The sequence below is a fragment of the Belonocnema kinseyi genome, chromosome 4 (genome assembly GCF_010883055.1).
Source record: "Belonocnema kinseyi isolate 2016_QV_RU_SX_M_011 chromosome 4, B_treatae_v1, whole genome shotgun sequence".
Lineage (NCBI taxonomy): Eukaryota > Metazoa > Arthropoda > Insecta > Hymenoptera > Cynipidae > Belonocnema > Belonocnema kinseyi.
Genome location: NC_046660.1, coordinates 82,863,620 through 82,887,271, shown reverse-complemented (window position 1 = coordinate 82,887,271; position 23,652 = coordinate 82,863,620). Strand labels below are relative to the sequence as shown.

General features: G+C 29.8%; 1 long non-coding RNA gene across 1 annotated transcript in view; it reads left to right on the top strand.

The window, feature by feature from the left end:
- LOC117172145 overlaps window positions 1-19,439 on the top strand; it is a 31,937-nt gene extending 12,498 nt beyond the window's left edge. Inside the window, exons 2-3 of the long non-coding RNA XR_004466970.1 lie at window positions 8,503-8,742; window positions 19,350-19,439. This is a non-coding gene — a long non-coding RNA (uncharacterized LOC117172145). The remainder of the gene's footprint in view (window positions 1-8,502; window positions 8,743-19,349) is intronic.
- The last annotated feature ends 4,213 nt before the right edge of the window (window positions 19,440-23,652 follow it).

The following is a 23,652-nucleotide window of genomic DNA, read 5'->3' as shown; positions in this document are numbered from 1 at the left end:
AAGCTATCTAAGGATGGTACTATAGAACGCCACCTCAAGGTAGGCCTAGTGGCGCCATCTCTTGGTCAGGCCGGAAACTTATCAATCCACCCTCGTAATTTTATACTGGCAATCATAATTCCGCACAAAAAGTTTGTTATTATAGCCATCAAATTTTCAATATAAATGTTTAGGGTGGTCTCTAAAAACAAAAACAAGTTTCTCGTCATTTTCCGGTTATCAACAATTTTTCAATATCATAACAATTAAATCTTTCATACCTGAAAATAAGTTCAATTATTACAATATTGAATACTGAACTACAAAATCAAAGCATTCAAATTATTAGAAGACTTCTAAATAATTTAAAACAATTAAAATAAAATAATTTTTGATTCATGAATTCATTAAACAATCTCATCACACTTTGTACTTAGGGTTCTTTTTTCTTGTCTAAAAAAAGCTTAGATTTTTTCCTTTAAACATCTTCAGGTAACAAAAATGGACATATTATTTCTTCGTAAAAATTAGTATCTTAATTATTTCAAGGAATGTTTAAAGCTATGAAACGTTTTAAGGAATTTCAAAAGGTTTTAAAGACTTTACGGCAGTCAAAGGAATTACATAAGAGTTAATTGAGGTATTTCACATATTTTCAAAGATTTAACGGACTTTTCAGAGATTAAAGTAAAATATATGGGATTGGAAAGATTTTCTAAACTTCATAAGGGTCTTGAAATAATACATAATATTTAAAAGGTTTAAGTGTATTTTTCATTATTTGGAAAGACTTCAGAGAAAATAAAAATGTATGATATTTCTATAAATTGCAAATAATATAACAAAATTAACGGATTTCGTAGGATTTCAAAGATTTGAAGACAATTTCGAATATTTCGTTTAATATGTGGTTGTGAAGAAATTCGTCGAGTTTTAAGATTTGAAACGGTTTCATAGGATTTATAAGATTTTAGAATATGTAAAAAGATTCTAAGGAATTTCAGAGGGTGTCCAAGATTTACAAATATTTTAAAGGATTTTAAAGAATTTATCCACAAGATTGAAGAGATTTCATAATATTTCAAATATAGGAATCGATTTTAAAATATTTTTAATAGCTTTCAAGAACTTGACGAAATTTTAACGGATTTCAAAGTATTTGAAAGATTTTTCGGTATTTTAGATGATTTCCAGAAATTTTAAAGCACTAAAAAACGTTTAATGTACATATTTACAAATATTTTAAAGGATAATTTTAGTATATTTAGGTATGTTTTAGGGTATTTTCAAGGATTTTTAGGTATTTTCAAGAGGTTTACCAAATTTAAAGAAATTTGCAAGGATTTAATGGTTTTAGGAAATTAAAAATGGTATTTCATGGGGGTTTCAAGGGATTGTAGCTCCTTCAAATTGTAGAACATTGAAATGCAAATCTTTATTATTAAAGGTTTTTCCATTTTTTAATTTTGTAATTTTTAATTATGCAAGTTTTAACATTTAAAATAAAAGATTATTTTATTTGGATGACTTGAGTTTGACATCTCTTCCATTTGGAATATTTTGAATTCAAAACTCTTGACTCATACGAAAATTTAAGAATATTCATCGAATATTCAAATAAAAGTATTCAAAATTGAATTAATTTCAATTTTAAATCTTCAAAATTGGACTATTAAAAAAAGGGTTCAAAATGGCATCGTTATCTATTATAAAAATTAAATATTAAAGAGTCTACAATCGTAAATATTCGAGAATATAAACATTCGAAATTACATAATCTATAACTAAATCACGAATTAATTAATCTTTAACCATAAATTTTAAAAATGAAGAAATTTTCCATTGTCAATCTTAATAATCGAATTAATCCAAAAACGTTCAAAATTTTATTGTTTTAAAACATAAATCCTGAACACTTAATAATTTTTAAATTAATTGTTCAAAAATTCAAGAATTTCCAATTGTAACTCTTAAAAATTATAAATACAGTGAAACCCTTCAATAGCCCTCCCTTCTATAGCCCTTTCGAGAATCGACTTCGCGCTGCAGATCGGAGTAATAGGAGCTGCGCATTGTGAGCGGAGTCTGCAATAGTCACTCAGGCGAGCAAAACAAATTTTTCTATTGATTTTTAAAGAGCACAACTTGTTTCTAAGAGACAGTTTCCTTGTAACCGATTAGATAAAATTTAGTTTATAGAAAAGAAAAAGAAAAGCTAGATGAAGGAAGAGAATCCTAAGCTACCCAAGTGCTAATTGCCGTAGCTGAATATACGGCCCAGTGTTGGTCCAATTTTGGCAGCCAAAGGTCGGCCAAAGTTATTGGGCCAATATCGACATTTTAATCGGCCCAGTGTTGAGCCAGTGCTGGCAGCCTATATTGGCTATTTATATTTGCCGATACTCCACCGATGCTTGGCCCAGTATCGGCACTTTATTGCGCCAAGTATCACTTTTAGTACGGGGAACCATGTTTCACGAGGATCAAAGTCTGGCCCAGTAACGGCACAATACTGTGTCAAGTGTCACTTTTATCACGGCAAACCATGTTTTATTTAAATAGGCCCAATTTTGAGCCAGTATTGGCAGGCTATATTGTCTCTTTATATTTGCTGATCCTCCGCCGATGCTTGGCCCAGTATCAGCACTTTATTGCGCCAAATCTCACTTTTAGTACGGGGAACCATGTTTCACGAGGATCAGCCAAAGTCTAGCCCAGTGACGGCACATTACTGGGCCAAGTGTCACTTTTACCGCGGCAAAATATGTTTTATTTAAATCGGACCATGTTGAGCCAGTGCTGGGAGCCTATATTGGCTATTTATATTTGCCGATTCTCCACCGATGCTTGACCCAGAATCGGCACTTTGTTTCGCCATGTCTCGGTTTTAGCACCTAATAAATAAATCTTACATGAAAGATAAAAAAATTTATTGAAAAATTGTCAAAGTTCACGCTGAAATTTGTGAAGTTCTGTCATTAAAATTTTTTAATGTTTATGAAAAATTACATTTCCTGTCATTCAAAAAAGTTGTAAACCAGGCTACAACGGAAAAAATGAAATATTACGCGAAGAAAAATTGTAATCGATTAAAATTATTTATTTAAAGATTATGGTATTGATATTCCTGTTAACATTTCGTCGCATAATAATAAATAATTAGAAAAAGAGAGCTTAAAATTTGATTCTTTAACTTTTCTGAACTGCAGCTTATGAGGATGACTTTTTTACAGAGTTTCAACTTGTCGGTTTAGCGAAGTGGTTAGCACGTCCGACTGCTAGGCAATAGATTTAGGTATATAGATGTAGGTTCGATACCCCGTAGCGTTAGAAATTTTGTTTGTAATATAATGTTCAAAATGACATATGTCTTCAATCTAAACAGGACTATTAATATTTATATTCAAAGTACTCGCAATCAATTAATATTTATTTTTTAAATATCTTTTTTGTCATATCCTTAGACCGTAGCCAGTGTTGGGCCGACAATGGTAGCCAAGCCCTGGCTGCCGAGTCAAGGCCATAGTTATCAATCCGGCAATGGCGCGACGATGGCAGCCAGGTTTGGTCCAATACTGGTACCCAGTGTTGGGCCGACAATGACAGCCAAACCTTGGCTGTCAAGTGCAGGCCATAGTTATCATTCCGTCATTGGCGCGATAATGACAGCCGAGCTTCGGCAATATTTTTGCCGACTATGGGGCAATGTTGGACCGTATGTGACTTCGCACTTGGGTTTATTTTTCATTTGTTTAAAAATGGCTCTCAGCATTTCGTCAACCGAACATAAATCTATCGAAAACATAGCTCAAATTTGTATGTGTCAGGTTAAAGCAGTTAGATACATACGCAAAAGAACCACTTTGTACAAAATAAAAAATTTTTATCTCCTCGTTAATTATTTGTCCAAATGACAAAACAAAATGCTTCTTATTATGAAGAATCACCCAAAAATAAAAATACGGGGGGTATGAAGCGTTGCAGGTAGTTATTCAAACTGTGTAAGAGTCAGATGATTAGTCCTATATGACTTGTAACTTTCCGCTGTTACAGGCCTGTAACGTGCTGCCTCTGGCGGAGTCCGACTCACCGCGGAAAGTTTACCTCAATTTGAAGTACCCGCCTCCGATTACCTGCAATATTTGTACCCTCAGTGTTTTCTGTTAATATACGAGAAAAACAAGACGCATACGCAAGCATTTTCAGGAGAATGAAGAAGATAAAAGGAAATTGATAAATTCTTTTTTCTGTTTCGGAATTTACTTCAACGTTGCCTACTATACTCAGAGTTTCAATTAAATAGGGGAACATTTTTGGAAAGTTTTCTAGTTTATGTTTTCAAGAGCTCTAATAAAAACTTATCAAGTATTTTGGAAGAATTTGTAGCGATAGAAATTTTCATAAAGTAAGAACTGCTGGAAATCGTAGTGCGAAAATGTGTCATGTATAAAGCGCGACTTTCGACATAAGGAGTGACATAGGAAGAATATTTAATCCCCCAAAGCCAACTTCAAAGCACGGTTACTGAACAGTGTTCTGCATCAAATATGAACATCAGACTCGAAAGTGCATTTCGTTCTCGTCTGATTTTTTAATAAAAATTTTTATAAAAATTAAGTTTTTGGCTCGCAAATTCAACAATTTGAGAACAAATTCCATTACATATATTTAGTCGAAAGTTTGACTTTCCTAAAAGTTCATTGCGTATAGTTGAAGATTAATCATTTGAGTTAAAAATTCATTTCTTTGGTTGAAAATTTGACTATTTTCTTGAAAATTCGTTTTTTATTTTTAATTAATTTTTTCCAGATGATAATTTAACTATTCAATTTTTGGTTGGAAATTGATTTTGTTGTTGTTGAAAATTTATCTAATTGGTTATAAATTTAACCTATTGAAAAAAATTACCCTTCTTCATTGAAAATTCAAGTGCTTGGTAAAAATTATTTCTCTTGTTGAAAATTCGCCTTTGTTGTTAGAAAATCCACCTTCTTGATTAAAGCTTCATTTTTTGATTGAAAATTTTACTGCTTTGTGGAAGATTCGATTCTTTGGAAAAATGCTCTACTTTTTTACTTTAAAATTCAACGTTTTGGATTAATTTTGTTTCTTCATTAACCATCGAATTTTTGTCTATTTGGTTAGAAATTCAAATGTTTGGTTGGAAATGAATCTGTTTCTTTTTGTTAAAAATTTATCTATTTTTGGTCAAAAATTCACCTATTTGGTGTAAAGTTAAACAGCTTTGTTACTTTATAAGAAATAATACAATTTTACAAAACCGCCCTTCTCCCAAATCGTCTTTCATACTTTTTTGTATGCTTCCTAAATAAATCTACGAAACAATGCAGTCGGCAAAAATGACATAAGATTACTTGTTTTATTTTGCTTTTTAATTATGTTAAGATCCTTTTTACTGGATTCGTGAAAAAATACTCATGTCACGAATTTTTATTTAATTCAGATAATTTACCATCGGTAGATAGACAAATTTAATTGACGAATATTTCACTGGAGAAAAATGTGTACAAGAGTTATCGTTTTTTAAAATATGTTTATTCTTTTTTAATTATTCGTAACATGGTTGAAAAGTTCTAGTAATAACTCCAGCATTTGGCTGGATTATAAATAAAATTAATCGAAACTCTCTGGTGTAAATTTTACTAAAAATCTAACTTTATCCCAAAATCTTTTATATACAGGTCTGAATTTTATCTCCTAAAATATTTGATGGTGCAAATTTCAAGAACTAAAATTTTGAGCGCTACATGTTGAATTTATTCATTGCGTAGTTTTCAATTTCTAATAATAAAATTAGAGATTTTAACATTCTTAAGGTCGTTGTTCTTAATAGCAGGTCTCTGGAAAAAACGTTTTTCATGATTTTAAGAATTTAAAAAATATTATCGGTCATGTCCTATGAAATAAAAAACATTCTTTCAAGAGAAAATTTTAAAACTTACAAGAAATTATTATTTAAAGAATAGGTTTTCCTATTGAATTTTTTCTTACCGTCGTTTCATACTGAATCAAAAAAATATGGTAAAATTTTAATCAATCATGGCTTATTTACTCTGGGAAAACACCAAAAACATTGCCTGCAAATTTACTTGATTAAAAAAATAAATAAACAGTTTTCAAACATATATTTTTTTCAATGATAAATCGAACTCTATTTAAATTAATTATGTCTATTGAAATAAAAAATATTTATTTTACGTACATACTTCTTTTAGAAATTGAATCATATTTGAATTAATAAATAAATATCTTTAAAATAAATATTGTCCAATCTTTAATTCTGCTATTTTAAATGTATTGCTCATGAATTAAATAATGCTTCCAATTTAGTTATAAGTTAAAAATTAGAATCACGAATGTTTAAAATATCGATTTGTTCCATTTTGAAACGATAAAGTTTAAAATTACCTATTAAGGCCATGTGACGAGTGGTTCACGTGACCAGATTCCTAACTTACCGCCACTTTTTTTATTTCCAACTTATTTTCACACGAAGCGTTATATCAAGTTGAAAATTTGGGATAATAAATAAGAAACACTAAGAAAGGTGGGTCTGGTCCTAAATTTTATTAATTATGAAAAAAGCAAAAAAAAAAAAATATTGAAAACAAAAACTTTTTTTCATAATTATACAAATTTAGGACCAGACCCATCATTCTTAGTGCTTCTTGTTTATTATCTCAAATTTTCAACTCGATGTGGCGTATTCTATGAAAACAAGTTGGGAAATAAAAAAAAGTGGCGGTAAACCAGGAATCTGGTCACGTGAACCACTCGTCACATGGCCTTAAAGTGATAATTTTACTCTTGTTAAGATTTAAAAACTGTTTACCAGTAAAGATACAATTTTAAATGTTTCCAAAGTAAAATTGTTTAAATTTTGAAGTTTTCCAAGAGATTCATTCTTCAAATTTCAAATTTAGGATTGCCACAGGTCAAAAAAATCCAGAAATTCAGGGAATGTTAAGGAAAACCTGACAGATTCATGAATTTTTCGACAAACTGAAGTTAAAGTTGATTTTATTACTTTGTTGAAAATTCAACAATTTTTATAAAAAATTGAACTTTTGGTTGAATAAAATTGCATCTTTTTCGTTAAAAATTACAACAGTTTGGTTGACAATTATTCTGTTTTCGTTGAAGACTCCGCTATTTTCTTGAAAATTTGTTGTTTTTTGCTAAAATAGGCTATTTTTATTTTTAAAGAAAAACGTATTTGGTTAAAAGTCAACTAATACATTTTTCTTTCAGAAATCATCTTCTGCGGTTGAAAATTCAAATACTTTAGTTGAAAGTGTAACTTCTTTGTTAAATATTTGTTTAGTCGTTCAAAAACCTTCTTTTCTTGATTCAAATTGAACTCTTTTGTTAAAAATTATTTTTTTAACGGAAAATGTAACTATTTTATGCTTGATTGAAAATTTCTCTTTTTCAGTTGCGTATTCAACTATTTGGTTGTAAATTCCTGTATTTACTTGAAAGTTCGTATTTTCTGATAAAATATTAACCTTCTTGGCTACTAATTCATCTTTTTGGTTAGAAATTAATTTCTTTGGTTAAAAATGTTCAAAATTCAAATACTTCGTTGGAAATTCACGTATTTTGTTTAAAAAAACAATCTCTTTTTCTAGAATATAAATCTTCTTGGTTAAAAATTTATCTCTTTGGTTAAAAACTCATATCTTTAGTTAAAAAAATTTTTTAAATGGAAATTGAACTATTTAATTTTTTGTGGAAAACTTATCTCTATAGCGAAAAATTTAATCTACGTGGTTGAAAATGCATCCGTTTTAGGTGAAAATTCAAATATTTTGATGCAAATTGATCTTTTTTGGTAGAAAATTAATCTTATGAGTTGAAGCTTTATCTTACTCGTTGAAAATTCATTTCATTGGTTGATAATTTATTTTTCGAACTTATTTAGAAACAAAAATTGTATGCACTAACATTATTTATCTCTGAAGTGTAAGATTGTTTTTATACTTAAAAGAAAAATTCTAAACGGACAAAGAAAATAAAAATTGGTCACGTAAAAGAAAGGAAATTTTGAAATTGGGATTTTGAAGCAACCCTAAAATTTTAATTTTCGATATTAAAAATTGGATGAAAATTTGATTAAAAACTGCACCAAGAAATGCTTGGAATGTATATCTAAAATTATAGTGGTATATAATTGAGTTTTGAATCTTATTCATTAAAATATTTATTTGTTCTACTTGATTACATTGATTCAGTATAAAATGAATATATTTGTTAATGAAATGCTTTTATAAGTCTATCTTGATACTATCGATCGTCAACAACCTGGTGGCTATATATCAAACCTCATTCTCAAATTCCAAACTACACAGACGGAGTGCATATCAATTACAGAAGCTGATATCGAAATGATAATTAAAAATGCGAAATCTGAGTGAAATTCAATTATTACATCATCTTACTTCCAATTTTATTTATGGAACTCTTGTAGCTTCAATTTTATGATTTGGATTTGAACCCCAGGTGAAATGAAATCCTCAGCATCATATGAAACCTCAATTCCCTTATCGAGAATTCTGAAAGGAGAGAATCTGAGAAAACTGGAACAGTCTCGAATCTTGAAATAGGCCACGAAAGATGGAATTCTCATTGTGACACCTGTTTAGTCTAATAGAGGGTGAGAAGGAGATTAATAGAGCATTAGACTCGATTCCAAGAGGAATTATGTTACAAAGGAAGCTCTCTGAATTTAAGCATTGAAAGGTAAAACTGGTAATTTTCTACTTTTATTTTTTGAATCTTTTCTTATTTCAGAAGGGAAATAGAAGTTTTGGATCAGGTGATAAAGTAGCGGGCGGGAGACTCAAATCGATCGGGTTTTTGAATAATAGAATTTCTGGTTAAAATATGTCAATAGAGTGAAATATTCAAATGGTGTATTATGGTGCCTACTCAAATTATTTAAAATTTCCCAGATACTTCTAGGAAATTTAACTTCTTTAAGTACGTATCATATTAAAAAAGAATTCTGACCCTAACACAATTCAAACAAGTACAAAATACTTGAATAACTCTTTTAATTATACATCTGTGAATGTTTGAATTGTTATAATTAAATTTATTAGAAAATTGAACAATTTAAAAATAATAGACATAATTATAAGGCAATTACGCGAATTTTTTTGTTAATAATTTTTTTCTGTCCAAATATCTAAATTTTTGGAAATGATAGTTTTTATAATTATGTAAAATCAAATAACATATTTTTTTACGAAAATAGGGGAACAAATTCTTTTAAATAAAATCAATGTGAATAGAATAAAAATTTAATTTTGAAACGCTTAAAATTTTTTAAGATTTTAAATAAAAATATTGTGTTTTCGATAAAATAGATGAATTGTTAACCAAACAGTAAAATTTTCAACAAAACGAGTAATTTTCATCCAAGAAGATTAATTTTCTACCGAAAAGATCAATTTTCAACGGAATAGTTAAATTCTTAATCAAAGAGATGAATTTCCAACTAAAACTATGAATCTTCAACATAAACAAATTCATTTTTGACAAAGTAGTTCAACTTTCAAACCAAGCAGTTGAATTGTAAACCGACCAGACAAATTCTTAACGAAAAATGTAATACTTCATATTTCCATGAAAAAATATTTTAATGATAAAACAAGAACAGTTAAATTATTCCGAAAAAGCCCAAGATTGCTTCTCAACCAAACAATTGCATATGTAATCAAAAAGATTCAATTTCTACCGAAAGAGGTACATTTCTAAAAAAAAAAAATACGAATTTTCAAAAACAGAGTTAAAATTTCAAACAAGGAGAGGAAAAAGCTTAACTTAATTATAACTCATGTTAATTTAACTCTATTAAATTAAATTTGAAACTCTTAAATTCGAAAAAACACACGTAAAAAAATTGAATTCTAAACAAAAAAATCTGCCCGCCTCGAGGGCACATTCCCGTCGCGCGCTGGGCGCGCGGTTCGCTTCGCTCGCAAGTTTGAGCGCGCCTAGGGCGCGCGACGATTCAATCTCGCACTTCGCGCTCGATAATGGGTTACCTCGCGCTTCGCGCTCGGATATTTATTCTTTACATTTGGAATGCTTAAAAAAAACTTTATCAAAAAGATCTCTTTTAGATGGCAGTATTTATATGCGTCTTCATTTTCTGAATTTTCTACTTAATTAAGTATTGTCAAAGATTAAGTTTCTCAAAGCTCTGTAGGCTTTGAGGTACACATTCTCATCGTGACACTCGCGCTGCGCACTCAATTTCCGACCGATATTTGAAAACAGGTTTTGTTAAATCTTTTTTTTTTTTCTCGTAACTTTTGTCGTTTTTCCACACATTTTTTTTCAATGTTATTTTTCACGAATAAAACAGAAAGTACGCGGCCTATCAAGAAGTGATCCTTAACGAAATTGTAGATCTTTTTTACGATAACGATTGTTATTAATTCATCTTTTTTCGTATCCTACTTAGTTTGTCCACAAAATGGAATTTTTTATTTTTCATTATTTTTTGTACAATAAAAATGTGAATTTTTGATTTTTGAAGAAAATCCAAAAATTTGTTATGATGATCTTGTAGGGCTTTCAAAAAGAAATTTTTTTCTTCTCTTGACTTTTTTTCATATTGTGCGTTTTTGGCTTCAGATTTTGATTTTCGGTTGATTATAAAAATTTTGAAAACGCTATATCTCTGAGAATTTTACTTTCATCGAAAAAGTCATGAGGATAAATTGTTTGTTCTTTCTAATGTTATAAATATCCGTACATAGAATTTTGAAATTCAGAAAAAGTGGTCTCAAAAATTTTCAAAATGCGCTCACTTTTTGAATTTTTATTAAAAATAGCTGTTTCACGAACTCTTCCTTTCTTTTAGGACCTAATATAAGTGTGCCAAAGATGGATTTGATTTGGTCATTTTTTCGAGAGTTATCGTGCTTACGGATGGACAGACGGCCGGACGGACAGACAGACAGACGCCATCGTGAAAACCTGATTTTCGGATTCAGGGGGTCTCGAAACCTGGAGATCCGTTTAAAAACTGATGTCAAATTTCCAACAATTCTAATACTTTATCAATCATAAATCATGAGAATGTAAAAAGATGAATTTGTAACCAAATAGTGGAATTTTCGACAAGATAGATGAGTTTTCAACCAAAAAGATTAATTTTATATTTGAAAAGACCAATTTTTAACAAATACTTTCCATGAAGTAGTTTAATTTTTTACGTAAAATTATGAATTCTAAAAAACTTAACAGTTGATATTTCAACCAAAAAATATTTTTATTTTAAAGAAATAACATTTGAATTTAATCATAAAAGATCCAATTTCAATAAAACAGTTCAATCCTCAACTAAAATGGATTACTTTTCAACCAAACAGCTTCAAAGATAAATTTTTAACAAAATAGTTACATTCTCAATCAAGGAGATGAATTTTCGACTATAATGATGAATTTTCATGAAAAAAATAAATTTTCAATAAATTAGTTAAACTTTTAACCAAGCAGTTGAATTTTCAATCGAAAAAGTCGAATTCTCAAAGAAAAATGTAATAGTTGACATTTTGACCAAAAAAGATTTTAATATTAAATCAAAAACGGGTCATTCATCCTAAAAGATCAAATTTAAGCAAAAGAGTTAAATTTACAATCAAGTAGATGAATTTTCGACTATATTGATGAATCTTCAACCAGGAAAAATAAATATTTGTAAAAGGTAGTACAATTTTCTCGACGAAATATGTATCAGTTGATATTTCAACCAACGCAGATTTTAATTTTAAATAAGGAACAGTTGAATTCAACCATAAACGATAGAATTTCAGAAAAATAGTTGAATCCTCAACCAAGCAGTTAAATTTTCTATACTTGTGAAATTTAAAGCTAAAAAGATGAATTTTTTACAAAGATTTTGAAACACGAAAGTGTGAATATCGCATTATCTCTCCAATAATTTTGTAATGGCATCTATTAATTCAGTTCGCGTTAAAGTAGAAACTCGAGAAAAAGGGGAAATTAAGGGACTAGCAAAAAGGCTTTTAGGAATTTAATGATTAATTGATTAATTGTTGCTAAAGCCTATACAATTGATGATTAATTAAGACAAGGTTTTAAAGTATATTCATGGTACTTCAAATTGAATCCATATATTTGAAATATTAATTTTTAATAAAATGTATTTTCCTGAGATTAGTGAATATGATAAATAGAAGTTTGATCTAAATAAGCATAAATCCAGCTCTATAAATTTACTTTTACACATGAAAAAAATTGTTATTTAAGGGTTTTCAGGTATGCGGACACTAGGATATCCAATAGAAAACAAAATTTTCAATTTCTTAAAACATGAGGATAAAATTTCATCTCATTATACAAACCAATTATCCCCTCCTTTTCAAAATGTTTGAAAAAAAAAGATTTAGAGATCGCGATGAATTTTTTTGTCCAGAACGTAATACTGTGAACCCTAGAGATAGGGCCCCCTGTTATAGTTCTTCCGATAATTGACGCCGCGCCGCAAGTAGGAGTAAAAGGGGCTGCATGGGGTGAGCGGCAGGCGCTCATGCGTGAAAAAAGAAAAGCGTTTTCTACCGAAGCGTTTTCTATCGAAGAATGAGCCCTAAATTTTGCAGAAGAAAATAATAATATTGACGTCCATTATTGGCCTTAGTATACAAGAATATATGATTTAACCACAATTAAGGTGCCAAAATGAACCAATATTAAAGTTAATAATAAATATTAATTTTAATTTCTTTTCTGTAAAATTGAGGGCTCACTCATGTTCGTTATAATTAAAGTTTTATTTAAATATGTAGAAAAAATTAAAATTAAAATTTCTATTGAGCGCCCTGAGGTAATGGTGTAATGGATTAAAATATTTCCATTGTTCTACAATAATCCATCTAGATACCTAGTATATGGAAATTTTGTAATGAATTGAGATCGGCCATTCGTGTTTAAAAATGCAGAGCTTAGTGACAAACTAAATCTATCACTTTGATTCAGTGGTGATGAGAAGAGTGGTTGATCAACACTGCAGTCAAAGTGTCGACTTCGAGTGTGTACACACATTAAACATCAAGGCACAGATAACTAACGCAAAATTGACCTATTTCCAGTAATTTTCTAGAAACGTAACTTTTGAACAAAACTGTTTTTTATCCAATTTATCTTCGCAATTGTAGAATTTCAGATTGAACTGGTAAAATGTCTTCAGAGGTGAATATTATAAAATGATACTTTTCAAATTACACAATTCATACCTCACGGCCCATGCTCTCAATACATGGAAAATACGATAATTTTTCACTAATATATGGGAATAAATTCTTTTAAATTAAATTAATTTAGTTTAAATTCCCAACAAAAGACTTCAGTATTCAAACTAAAAAGTCGAGTGCTTGAGAAGAAATTTGACTTTTAATCCGAAGAGATGTATCGTCGCCAAAAAAGGTTCACTTTGACTGAAGAAAGATACATTTTAAACCAAATAATCCTGTGTTGTCACGGCTGACTGAACACCGCGCATCCCCCCGCAACTCCTATCACCCTTACCTGCCGAGTGGTGTCAATAAAATTCTCGGAAACACGAAATCCAGATTCGACTGTAGTTGAACTTTCAAGGAGAGGAGAAAAATTTGAAAAAAGTTGAAATTTTACCCAAATAGTTGAATTTTCAACCTGAAAAAGGAATGTTGACCACAAACACTAATCTTAAACAAATAAACTGAAATTGGAACCAATCTAGATTTTTCAGTCAATAAAAAAATTCAACTAAGTTGCTGAATCTTCCAAGCCAAAAAAAAGTTGAATTATCAATGAAAAATGTAAAAGCTGATATTTTAACCAAAAATATTTTCATTTTAAATAAAAAACAGTCAAATTTAATCTCAAAAGATAATTTGTAACAAAATAGTTGAAAAATTAACAAAAACAGTTTAGTTTTCAACCAAATAGGTGTATTTTAAACCAAATAGTGGAATTTCCAAGTAAAACATGGCGAGTTTTCTATAAACAGTCATTTTTAACCCAAAAAATGTGAATATTCAACAAAAAGCTCGAATGTTTAAACAAATAGTTAAATTTGCAAGTCAAACAATTTTATTTTCATCCTAAAACTAATAATTTTCAAAGAAATACTTGAATGCTCAAACAAAATAAAACAATAAAATAAAATAAAATCGTTAAATTGTTAATCAAGGAAACGAATTTTCAACCAAAATATCTGAGTCCAACAGATTTTAGTAGAGTTTAGGTGAAATATACGAAGTTTCGACAAAAAAATATTACTATTTATAAAAATAGTTAAATTTTCATTAAAGTAATTAAACTTTCATCGAAACAGTAGGATTTTGAACCAAAAGGATCAATTCTGAATTAAAGATTTAATAGTAGACTTTTCAATTAAAGAGAGTTTAATTTTTAACCAAAAATAGTACAATTTTCTTATTGGTTTCTATTCATTCTGTTGGCGTTTAATAAATGAAAAAAGGGTGAAAACAAATATAGACTGCAGATTTAATATCAGAATTACTAAACAGAAAACAATTGTTAATCCTTTGAAATTTTTAGTACAGTAACTGAAAATTTCCGTTGCTGAAATTTCTATTCCTGTTTAGCAAAATTTAGAAACGGTTTCTGCAAAAAGCTTTAGTGACGCGTCTTTGAAAATTCCTAAAAAAAATTCCTACAATAAAGCGTTAACAATTCAACGATAATAAATTGGAATTATTTGGAATTGAAATCAGTTTCAAGCTAACGATACGATGTTAGAATATAAGCAATACAATATTCTGCATCATAGGCGAATACAATTTTCCCATAAGTCAGCCTTATTAGATGCTCGATATCAAAACTACTTAAATTTCGATGACTTCTTGAACTCTGTCAATGTAAAAATGTTCCGGAGGAGTAAATATATTCGCTGACCGAGCAAGGATTTCGCAAGTTCTGCAAATTAACTTCCCTCCTGAGAAAGTTTTTCGTGTCTGAAAGATAACTTTTGATCAAATCCTGATTCTGAGAATCGAGTGGAGAATCGTTTTTATCGAAAGGCCATCGACGTTCGTTCTTGCGATAATCAACTTCCCCTCTCTTCATGCAGGCTTCTTTAGTGAGGTTTTGATTAAAAGAGTATAAGGATATGCAAAATGTCTATAGAACTCTAGATAGGTGTTGGTTAAGGGTTGAGGTAACATGATTTATGGAGGACATAGACATGCTGAAATTAGGGTTCTTCCGGAAACATATCGTGACTAATAAATATCACACGAAACTTTATCAAGCGACTTTAAATCTACCAAAATCCATAATAGCCGAGATTTCAAACTAGATTATTTTTGTAATCATCCAGGTAGTATTTGCAATAAAAAAATCCAGGATATTTTCGAGAAGTAGGGTTGATAGGGGTAATAGGCAATGCATAAATTGCACAAACTTTTTCCTGAAATTTTAAGATAAGCACCTCCCTTTGTTAGGGCCCGTAAGTTTCAAACCTCTTCCCCCCTATCTTGTTAATATCTTATTGTTTCTCGTGAATTAACAAAGTATAGCTTTCAACCAAGTAGTTGAATATTCAACCGAAAGAGATTAATTCTTCACAAATAATGTAATATTTGGTATTTTAAACAAGAGATGATTTTTATTTTAAATAAAAACAGTTGAATAAAACCAAAACGGTTTCTGCAAAACAGTTAAATTTTCAACCAAATACTGGAATTATGAAAAACATATCAATTTTCAACAAAAATATCAACTTTCAGCAAAGAAGCCTAATTTCCTATAAAAAAAGAATTCTAAAACAATATGAACGTTTAGCCAAATTGTTGAATTTTCAATCAATAAGATTGATTTTCTACCAAAAAGATGAATTTTAAACAAAATACAACACAAATTTTTAACCAATAGTTGAATTTTTAAACAAAAAAAGAATATTTTTTAACCAAAAATTCCAAAATTAACGTTTTATTCTAAAAACTAACTTTCATGAGCATAAGAAAACGAAATTCTACAAAACAGCTGAATTTTCCACGAATTACTTGAAATTTTCAACAAAAATGTATTAGTTGATATTTAAATTAAACAAAGATTTTTCATTCTAATTTATAACAGTTAAATTCAACCAAAGAAGACAAAATTTTAACAAAAATAATGAATCCTCAACTAAAACGGATTTTTTTCAACTTATTAGTTGCATTTTTAACGAGAAAGATTAAATTTCTACCACAAAGATGAATTTTTAAAAAAGTACATGAATATTCAATAAAATAATTTAATTTGGAACCAGGAGGAATTATTTTCTAATAAAAAGACGAATTTTCAACAAAATATTAAACTTATCGTTCAAAGAAATGTATTTTTAACTAAAATGATGAATCTTTAATTTTTAATAACATATTTTAACTTTGGACCACGTAACCCCCTCCCATATTAGATAACATATAAAACGTTGCCTCCCCCCAAAAAAAGGACTTTACGTAAGTTACGCACGGCCCCTAAGTGTGATAAAAATTTGAATAAATTACAAATTGTTTAATTTTCCATGTTTAAAATATTTGAAACAAGTTTAGTTTTAATACGTTTCAAGGTTAAATTTATAATTTTGAAAGTTTCATTAACAAAATTTCATTTTTAAAGCATCCTATTGGAAGTTTCATTAACAAAATTTCATTTTCAAAAGATCCTATTTAAAATTTCAATTTGGTCAAGTTATGTATTTAAAATAGTTCATTTGTGATTGTAAGAGAAAACGCCAGTATAATTTTTGATTGTTCAGAATGGCACATTCAACTTTCTGTTCAAAACTAGATCAGTTGAAAAAATAGTGAATGTATCTTCACTAAAATAAGAAATTTAGAATTAGTTCAGAAATTTAATCCTTTCAACAATGGCCATATTATTTTTAAATCATAATCCAATAATTGTTTTAACATCTATATAAATCTAAAATATTTATTGATGTTTCTCAAACTCAGTAGATGTTTTATCAATACCTCTATTCTTTAACTAAGTTACAATCTTCTCAGTTTTTACAAACATTTTATATTGCTTCAATTTTTTGTATTAGGCGTTTTCATACAGAACTTTAAATAATCTCAAAATATATATGATAGCAACTTCGACTAGAAATTATCAGGTTGAAACTTAAAAAAGAATAAATTCCAAAACCTGTTTGCTTAGTTTAACAAAACTTAGAATTGTCAAAAAAATATTTTCTTTTGTTTTAACTAGTTCTATACAGAATATGATACATAAATGATCCAAAGTCCAAGACTTCTGTACTGGCTAAAAAAACTTTTTTTTGTCGAATAAAAAAAAATCGAAATTGGAAGTGATGTACCCCTCGACTCATCTGGTGTTTTTCACACTCGTTTTCCGAAAGGACAGAACACATTCAAGGGTGTCAGCACTCATCTCTAAGCAAAACACCCTTCCGTGTCGCGGTTCGTGCGCACTAACTCTCATGATTTTTGGCAACTTTCACCACTTCGATCTTGAGGAAATCGCTACTATACAATGCGCTTACAGATCAACACCTTTTGTAGCCATTATTTTCAACTAATGCAGAACCTACTTATTCAAATCTGATAAAAAGCTCTGCATGAAAAAAAGACCTCATAACAGATTTCCACAAGAAGATAACATGTCCTTTTGTTTTACACATGGTTCCTTGTGCACATTTCACCCCACGTTGCAAACTTTCAAAGAGCCCAAGTGTCTCGTATCGAATTCACCCTCATGAATCACCTCCGAAATTCTTCAAGCGTATAAGGATTACATGTGAGTCACCTACAACTGGGAGAACTAATAAAATGAGAATCCAACAACTTGATAAGTATTTCTAAAAGAAATGATAATTTATCATGCAAAAGGAATTACCCAACAGAAAAGGAATGACGATGAACTAGAGGATTTGAGACGAGGATTTAAATGAAAATTGAGGAGAATCAAATGGTCAAAGGGGATAAAAGCGATGGTTGTATCTGCAGGCGCAGCATGTCCCCTCACGACTCAAGAAAGGGAATCGATCCAACACGTTAATGTATCCCTCGACATTGGAAAGTATCGTGAAATGTTGGTTGTTTGATTTAGAACAAAAGAGAGATTGAGTTTATTAATTTACCTTTTCGACCTGCACTCAAGACATACGCCGGTCACTGGTTTTAAGGCACAAAGCACCGAATTGGGAGGACTTAGGCGCCTCGATTATCGGGAGGTCCGGACACAAAACACGGATCTTCGGAGGGTGGCCGGTCACTGACAGCGAAAAGCACGGAACAGATGGCGCTGGAGGTTGTAAGCCACCCCTAGTGAGTTGCAACCCCTCCCCGAGGCCAGTGGTGTAAGCCCTGCTGCGGAGAAAGAAGGTGCTTTTGGAAAAAGAGGGTGCTTGATTGAATAATTAAGCAGCTTTCTTCGGGCCTATGATCGATATTTTTCCTACTAGGCGAAATAATAAAAAATCAAGGTTGGAGAGTGATAATTTTTCAAGGTGATGTTTCGAAGGAATTATTAGGTTGCTTTAGAACTTGAGAAGGGTATTTGGAGGATGCTCTCTTTGGGTGGCGAGGTAGCAAAGTAACGAGTACGACACTGGATGCATACATTGTGCGTGATATAATGCGGCTCTGAAATTCAAGTAACTAAGTTACACTGCTTTGTCTGAAAACAAAACCGATGCGATGGCCGGAATTGAAACGAAGTTGATGGCGGATTCGATTCGAGAATGTTTGTGCTGGTTTTTAAAGAATGGGAATATTTAGTTCATCGACTTTACTTTTAGATTTTGGAATATTTCTTTTAGTTTGGAGCTATTTTAGGGTTGATATTAGGCATTACGGAATGGTAAGTTTTCCGGTGATGTTGAAGAAACTTTGTAGATTCCAGTAATGATTTGAAAGGTGTTGGTGTTATTAGTGGTCCAGTTTTTATTCATCCCCTGATTAGACATCTTTTAGGTGCTTTCTTTAGTTTTTAATTTTTTGATTAGAATAACGAAGCCAGATTCAAAATATAACAAGTTAGCCGTTTTGATCGAGAAAAAAAATCACCGGTCATTTTCCGGTTCGCAACAACTTCATTCGAACTCTTAGAGCTGAACATTTTTTCAATTACCCTTAATTGACAGTAGATGACATCACTAACTGAAGATAGAATAGGTTTAAAGTAGTCTCCAAAAATTGCGGGGGTATCAGTTACCCCGTGTACCATCAGTGAAACAAGAAGTTATTTTTTTCAAAAGTTTTTGCTAGTTATTTTTGATAGATTTCCAACGTAAGTATATCATCTTAAGAAAAATATATTTTTTAAATTCATTATTTCATAGTTTCTTGTTTTTTTAGATGGCAGAAGCCCTAAATTAGCCGGCTGCTCGTACAGGAGCCCAATGTACTATAAGCACCGCACAGTTATCTGCAGCGACTGTTCAGGGCAAAATGGGAATTGCTAGATTAAAAAAGTTTTATATAGCTTTCTTTCTACATTTATAAACATTTATAACTATTTTGTAACAATTTTAAAAATGTTTTTGTCCATTTAAATACAAATAAAGTGATTTGAATAGTGAAATATATGGTGTTCAATTTTACTCAAAAATTGAGGTTTCATTTTGCAAAATAAATACCTTTTTTGAAAGCATCAATATCACAGTAATTTTTTTCTTACACTATAGTATCTCAAGCATGTACTCATAACTTGTTAGCTAAATATATTAAAAATTACGCGAGTTATGATTTTTTAAGTACGCTCGGGTATTAATTGCCCCACATTGCCAGTTACGTATATTGACAACAACAGTGCCAATTTAAAGGTTCAAGTAATTAGAGCTTACAAAAATTACCATTCAAAGATTTTTAATCCAAACTCTCAATAATTGACACGTATGAAATAAAAGTTTGTAACATTTTCCAAGTCAACAATTTGAAATGAAATGCAGGTAAAGCACAAATCTGATAAATTTTATAAATTGAACAGTTCATAGGTTTTAGGTTAAAAAATATTAATCCACGCTATCATTTTTGAGGATTTGTGGCTTTTTAAAATTATTTCATTGTAAGCAATTTTAAATTAGAAACATTAAAAATTAAACGATCCAAAAATGTGTAAAAAACATTTTTAAATTTTTATTTATACTTCATAATTCAACACTTTCAATAACGAATTAAAATTTTGTAATAGAATAATGAAAATGATAACATTCAATCGAAATTAAGTGGGATAACCGCAAAATCCCGAAAAATAAAATTTCTGACATTATAAAATATACGGTACTATGAAATTGACGGTACAGAAAAATTTTCAAATAGTAAAATTCTTGAGCCTGAAAAATTTAAAATTATTTTAATCATAAATAAATAATACATGAAATAACGAATATGTTTGTCAAATAAAAGGTGAACCAAATTTTTTTCAGGATTTTTCAGTCGTGTTTGAATCTTTTTTGGTTGAACCACTAAGATTAGTAAAAAATTCATTTTTCTGGTTAAAGACTCATAATTTTAGTTGAAAAATAATATATTTAGTTGAAAATTTAACTGTTTGAATTGTTTTTTATTTAAAATTGACATATTTTTTGGTTCAAATATCAATTATTACATTTTTGTTAAGAATTAACATGTTTTGGTTGAAAATTCAAATGTTTATTTCAAAATTCATCTTTTTTGGTTCAGGATATACGTACTTTATTTAAAATTTGTCATTTATGGCGGAATTTAACTGCTTTTGCAATTTATAATCAGTATCTTTTTGGTTGAAACATCAGTTATTACATTTTTCGTAAAGAATTCCTATTTTTTATATGAAAAATCATCTACTTGGTAGAAATTTAAGCTACCTTCTTTAAATTTCATTCTTTTGGTGGAAGATTCATTTTTTAGTTACAAATTTATCTCTTTGATCGAAAATTTATCTAACTTGTTGGAAATTTAAATTTTTTTAGTTTCAAAATGACATTTTTTAACTAAAAATATAACTACTCGTTTTTTTGTTGAACACTGATTTTCTTAGCTGAAATTAAAATATTAGGTGAGAAATTGATCTTTTTTGGTAAAAATTAAATCTCCTGTGGTTAGAAATTGAACTGTTTAGTTTTAAATTTGTCTTTTTTGGCGGTATTCAACTTCTTTTCATTTATAATTAAAATATTTTTTGGGTGAAATATCAGATATTACATTTTTCGTTTATAATTATTCTCTTCGGCCAAAAGCTTAAATATTTTAATTACTCAATTTTTACGCTAAAATTGGCAAATTTTTTGATTTTGAACAGATTTTAAAAAATCTTGTATAGTAAATTATTTTTCTAATATATAAATTAAAAACTACATATATAAGATGTTAATTTGTTGACCAGGGTGTAACAATATTCTTGTAGATGGAAGTCAATTACTGGTCAATTTATTAAAATTATGCCTGAGAGATTCTCAGTACATATTTGGTAGACGTTTCGACTGTAAGTCGACAGTCCTCATCAGTATATGGTAAAATATTTCTTTCTACGAAATTTTGCACCTGTTTGTTAAATTTAATTTGTTGATTACTGAAATGACTTTTATACTGATGAGGACTGTCGACGTACAGTCGAAACGTCTACTAAATATGTACTGAGAATCTCTCAGACATAATTTCAATAAATTGACCAGTAATTGACTGTCATTTTGACTTCCATCTACAAGAAAATTAGAACTACAGTTCAATTTTTAAAATTATGATTTAATTTTTATTCAGAGTTGATCAACTCAAAAAGTTTTTATCTCAAATTTTCAATTTCAAGCGTGTTTAATTCTTAGTTGGGTAAGTCTTTTTCTAAGTTAACAAATGAACTTAACAAAATAAAAACAGTTCCAATGTAACTTACTTTAAATTGCATTATATCATGCAATATAAAATTTGTGATGTTTCGAGTGATTGTATAGATTTTTCTTCGAAAAAATGATCAAATACCCGATCAAAAAATAAATTCACTGTAATTTCCCAGTCTCAAAAAATTCTCGGTTATTTCCCTGTTTCGGGTCTAGCGGCCACCTTGTACAAAATTAGCCTATAGTGTTTTATAATATAATGAAATTGATTAAGGTTACTCGTTCCATGACAATTGCAAAAGCAGCTCACAGAAAAAAAAAGAAGATAAACTTTACATCGATTTCCGATTAAAGATTCGTTGCAACAAAAATTAACTTTACAGGATAAACTTGAACCAAATATCGATTAAACTATCTTTTGTTTTTCCATGACAAGACATGTGTTTTAAAAAACGCGAAGTTGTCTGAATAAAACTTTATCCCTCTAAAAAATGTCCTGCAACAAATTTTATCATTACTTTATTCTGTGCTTTTTGACACTAAGGAATATTTAGTTGGTATCATTTGAAAAAACAAATTCAATTTAAAAAGATAATTTGTAGATGGCCAATGCATCTTTTGAAATTGGCGAACTTTGAAATAAAAAAGTTTAAATTTTAAATGTATACAATCGAGCAACACAAGCCTCAGCGTTCAAAATGAAACCACTGCAATTTGCATTTTGAACCTTACAAAAAATGACAACGTCAAATGTTAAAAATTCAATTGAAAAAGTTTGTAATTTCTAACTTTGAAGCGTTACTGAGAATTTAGCTAATAATTTTGCAATCAAACTTTAAGCATATAAAATGAATAACTTTTAGGGTTTCGTAAGCTACGCCGGAAACCCACATAACGTCGGAAGGGTGTCCGTCGTTTACTACTCCTAGATCTTACAATATTACTACTGTAGAAATTTCGTTTTTTGGACCCTTATGATGGAAGTTTTTTTTAGTCCGATTTTCTTCGAGGATGGATCATGGCATATATAATATCAACAAGGAATAAAATTCGCTATGTTATATTCTTTTCTTTTTTTGTACCAGAAGCTAAATATAATAAAAAATGAGTAAATTGCGTTTTTGAGAGCGCTCTAGGGGTCTGCTTTTTATTTACTCAAATTTTTTTCGGGGACGACTCAAATTTAAGCTTTTGGCATATAAAATTGTGTCAAGGAATACAATTTTCTATGTTATATTCTTCTTTTTTTATAAAAGTAGTTAAAAATAAATAAAACGAGGAAATTTAGTTTTTCACGCTCCAATTTTGGAAGATTTTTTGTAGTGCAATTTTTTCTCGCGGACGGCTAAAATTGAAGCTATTGGCATGTAAGGGTGCGCCATCTAGATAGGACCTATTTCAATGTTGAATAAGTCCGCCATTTTTTAGCCGATTTTGGAAAATGAACAAAATTTATTTAAGGTATACAATGCCATTTATTGACGATTCACTCAGAATACAATATCGATCAAATGACCACCTTCTTTATACAAACAAAAAACGGCCCTTTTTTTTAGCATTTTGCATTGTATTTGACAACATTTGGGGCGTAATAGCAGCAATTTCCGCTGTGATATTAGCTTTTAGTTCTTCAATAGTCTTCGGTTTGCTGGCATACACCTTACTCTTCAAGTAGCCCCACAGAAAAAAGTCCGGTGCCGTCAAATCCGGCGAACGAGGAGGCCAGTCCAAATCACCCCAATCACAGTTTTCACAGTTGAACGATTGTTTTCAATGTACATCGCTACAATTTCAGCCTGATTTTTTGGCGTAAATCGATCCATGTCTAAAATGGCATAGACTGACGT